Source organism: Neophocaena asiaeorientalis, unplaced genomic scaffold, assembly GCF_003031525.2.
Source record: "Neophocaena asiaeorientalis asiaeorientalis breed wild unplaced genomic scaffold, Neophocaena_asiaeorientalis_V1.1 scaffold44, whole genome shotgun sequence".
In the NCBI taxonomy this organism is placed as follows: Eukaryota; Metazoa; Chordata; class Mammalia; order Artiodactyla; family Phocoenidae; genus Neophocaena; species Neophocaena asiaeorientalis.
In genome coordinates, this window is record NW_020173678.1 from 1,254,886 (window position 1) to 1,259,192 (window position 4,307).

At 61.9% G+C, this 4,307-nt stretch overlaps 1 protein-coding gene across 2 annotated transcripts in view; it reads right to left on the minus strand.

Moving 5' to 3' along the window:
- Nucleotides 1-4,307, minus strand: part of LAD1 (ladinin 1) — a 13,365-nt gene that overhangs the window by 7,089 nt on the left and 1,969 nt on the right. The window lies entirely within an intron of this gene.

Here is a 4,307-nt window from a genome sequence, read left to right on the forward strand (position 1 = left end):
CCCCAAGGAGCTGGGCTGGGCCAGCGCCCCGTCGGAAGCTGCGGCTTCACAGACCAGGGCAGGACCCCTGCCTCGGAGACACCTGCCAAATACTGAGAAAGACAAGTGTGTCCACCAGTAGCCCCCCAGCTCTGCGCAGGGAGGGAAGGGTTACTGGGGCCGCAGCGTCAGCAGAGGCCCCAGCAGAGCCTGAACGTGGGCTGGATCTCAGGAAGGGGGACAGGCCAGGGCCGGGAGAAACTCGAGGCCCAGGCAGAAGGGAGGGACGAGCAAGCCTGGTGGTCAGAGGTGGGGGCTGGCAGGGCAGGGAGGCCGTGCTTCACCCAGAGCCGCAGGAGAAGCTTAGGCCATGAGGGCTGGGAGTGGCCCCCCAGTGCTGTCTGGGGCACCGGTCAGGAGGGCCTCTGCTTGGCCCTCCTGCCCGCGGGCAGGTCCCTTCCTTGCCTCCGTTTTCCTCCCCAAGGGGAGCACCCACACGACGGTCCTGATCTTTTATTCCAAGTCCAGCATCACATCTGCTGATCTGATCGTCACTAAACTCACACGTTTTGAGCACTGTCTACAGGCAGGCAGGTTCCGGGGACTGGGAAGGAGCCCGACGGGGTTCTGCCCTTTGGGGCGCGTGCCAGGTGGGGGAGTCAGACAGGGAGCAAGGAGCCCACCGTGAACAAAACGTCAGGAAGAGACGGAGGACGAGAGAAGGCACCTGGAGGGGAGAGGGCCCCAAGGACCAGAGGGGCTGGGTCTGGTGGCAGCGTTCCAGGGTGAGGGGGTAGCACAGCACAGGCCTCGGCCGGATGGCTGTGCTCAGGGGCCGGGAGAGAGCGTGGGTTTATTCCAGGGTGTGGGAAGACACTGGACAGTTTCACAGCGAGGGGGACATGGTAAGACTTATTATGGTCACTATTTTAAACCTCTCCAGCTGCTGTATGGTGACAGGACTGCGGAAGGCAGAGGAGAGGGACTGGGCCGGGCGTGGGGGTGGGGGGCCCTCGCCAGGGCGCGAGCTACGGTGATGTTACCTGGGGTGGTGACAGTGAGATGGGAAAAGTGATGGATTCGGGACACATTTTGAAGACAGAGCCGACTGGGTTTGCTGATGGGCTGGATGGGGATGAGGGGCGAGGAAATGAGAAAAATCAAGGAAAACTAGATTTTCTGGCCTGAGCAGTTCCTGGTGCCTGCTCTTAGAAGGCTGGGGACCATCAGGGAGGAAGGGGTTTGGCGAGATGTCCGCGGGAGGAAACCCGGGAGGAGCTGAGCTGGAGAGGAGCCAGCCCCATCCACACCGCTGGAAGGGCAAGACCACCAGGAGGCAGTGTTTAGCACAGAGGCTTCCGGACCCTTAGAAAGAGCCCGACTGGACAAGTAAGGGGAGAAGGGGACCCGAGAAAGAGGAGCTGGTGACGGCCGGCAACTCTGCTGAGAAGGTTGAACGAGAAGAAAAGCCACCAAGATGAGACGGTACCTGGAGGAGGACGTGGACGCCAAGGTTGCTGTCTTAATTGAGGTGTCATTTACGTACAATAAACACACAGATCTTAAGTCATGTTTTCTTTTTCAAGATGGGCAAATGAGGCAGAGCGGAGAGGGTATGAATGGTTTGAAAAGAAAGTGTGAAGAAGTTGCCCTGCAGGGAGAGAAAAGACCACAGGACGGGGCGCATCCACCACGGCACCCGGAACGCACAGGCGCCACCAAATGTGGAACCGAGTGCAAGTGTCAACCTCAGAGGGCAGGGCGTTCCTCCTCCCTGGTTGGGGGGGGGGGCGGTCCACCAGATCTCTGCCTTGATAAGCAAGAGCGCAAAGGGGGAGCAAATCCTAGGCACCCCCGAACGGCAATCTGCCCAATCGCCCCAGGCAACCTTCCAGAAGCGCCCAAGTCTGGTGTCAGGGTAGCTCTTGGTGAAAACCTCAGTTCCTCCTGCTCCTCAGGTCTGTACTCCACCTGCGTGGGGATGGGGCAGGGCTCCAATCTAGGACCCACGGCCTTGACCACGGGGTTTAAACCGGATTCCCCAAGGCCTCCGTGATCATTCATTCATTCACTCACTCACTCCACGGGAACCCATGGTTCCTTCCGGCCAGGCCCCAATGCCCCACCCCTTCCTCGCTGCCCGGGTCCAGATGAGAAAGGTCCACTTCAGCTGGCTTTCCTCTGGACCCACCGAACTGAGTGCACAGTTTGGGGTCAGCTGTGCCCTGCAAAGCTGAGGGACCCCACCGCCCCAAGGGAGACCGGCCCCCCGAGCGGGGGCGCCTCCCCCGACAGGCGCATCTGGGCTGGAGCTCCCAGGATTCCTTGGGCCTGAGCACAGGCCGCTCAGCCCTCAGGGGAGCCACCTGTTTGTTTGTGGGACCTGGGACAAGTCGGCGTGTGATCTGTCAGAGCCTGGTCTCGGGAAGCGACTCACCCCAGGCGGGTCCTCGCCCTGAGGGTCTCCGGGCCCATCCTCCAGTGACCCCCAGCTTTGCCCCAAGACCCCGCCGCTCACCCAGGTGACGTGGTCGCACCTCACCCCCACCCCAGGAGAAACGTTATTTCCACCAAGCAAAGAGCTCCTCCTCTAAAGAGGAGAAAACGGGGAGGAGAGGGCAGGAGGGGTGAAGGCCAGGCTTCTGGGCGGCTCCACAGGAGCCCCAGGAATAAACAAAGAGCAACTAAGGGCTTCATTCAGGAGCAAACAAGTATTTGTTGACTACCGTGACCAACCAATCAATAAATAAAGGCAGAAGCGCGGGCTCCGACATGTGCTCACACAACACTGGGCGCTGCTCCCAGCGGCTCCCAGATACCTCTGATAAGAGGCCCCCGGCAGCCCTGAGGGACAGGCGGGTCACCCCCATTCTGCAGGTGAGGACCCTGAGGCTCATGGGGGTCAATAACGTTCCCAGGACAGGCCAGCCAATAAAAGAAGGAACGAAGCTTCCAACATAGGCTAGCCTCTTCAGCACAAGGTTAAAGGCCAGGAAGGATGCCCTGCCACCTTCTCAGGAGCCCAGCAGCTGAAGAGGCAGGGGGAGCAAGGGGTGTCCGGGAGGGCCTCGGAAGGTGTGGGACCCTCCAGCCCAGCACAGGCCTGAGCTCGTGGCGCAGCCTGGGGAAGCAGGGTTGAGGAAACCCAGCCGCCAACACGTCGCCCTCTCGGGCGCCAGGGCCAGGCCAGGGTGGACCGTGTAGGTCCCGCACCCCAGGGAGTCCCAGCCACTGTCACCAGCTGATGCCGCAGCCCTGGGCGGCCGTCCCGCCACCAGCTCCCTCTCAACAGCCCTTTCCTCCACCTCCTGGCCCTCCTCTGGGGACACACATCCCTCTCTTTGCCTCCAGGTAGGACTGCTAGCCGCCCTACTCCGGACCTCACCAGCTCCATTCTCAGGGCAAGGGACCTCCTTCTCCCTTAACTAGTTCCGGAAGACCTTCTGCCCTGCTGCTCAGGCCAGAGCTGGCTCTGCTCCCTCCCAAGGGCCACTCTTCCTGAGCTCTATCCTCGCAGTCGGCAGCAGCTGAGTGCAGGGGTGTAAGTGCTGGCAGCTCTACCAGGAGAACCGTTCTCTCTCCAATTGAATCGCCTTTTATACGACAGCCCATTATACGACAGACGGAGGCTCAGCTGCCCTGGTTAAAGCAGGGGAAGGGTGTGAAGGCTGCCCCAGAGCATTCTGTGAAAGCCTGGGGCTCAAAGAGCAAGGATTTGCAGAACTTGGAAGGAGAAAAGGGAGCTCAGGCCTGGCACCGGCCTGAGAGACGCAGCTCTGATTAGGCGTGCGACCTTGGGCCAGTCTACAGACCCTGAGGGGGGACAGGCCTTCCACGCGACGAGGGGCCACGCTGGGTGGTCCATGAGGTCCCTTCTAGCCCTGCTGCTCTAGGGAGAGGTGTCAGGGAGAACTGAGCAGCTCGGGAGGTGGCAGGGCTGCTCAAGACCCAGGCAGGGAGATGATTAATTTCCCCCCGCCCTCGCTGCTCCAGACCCACCCCTGGGCCCCCGCCGACGAGCCCGCCCAGCCTCACCCTCACCAGGCCAGCCCAGGGAGGAGAGGGCAAGGCTGCTGACCAGGGCACCCAGCCAGGCAGCTCACCACTGCCCCGCCCCGGGGCTAGAGCGTCTGAATTTCTACTCGCCAAGGACGGGCGGCAGGCTGGCCCTCAGCTGCCCACCTTGGCCCCGTCTGGGGCCACGCTCCTCGCGCCCTCCTCAGCGCCCCCCCAAACCCGACCCCGGGACGGCCCGGGAGGCTCCGTTGACAGTGACTCACGGCCCTTCCCTCCTGCCAGCTGAGGCTTGTTCGCCAGGGAACAGTAGG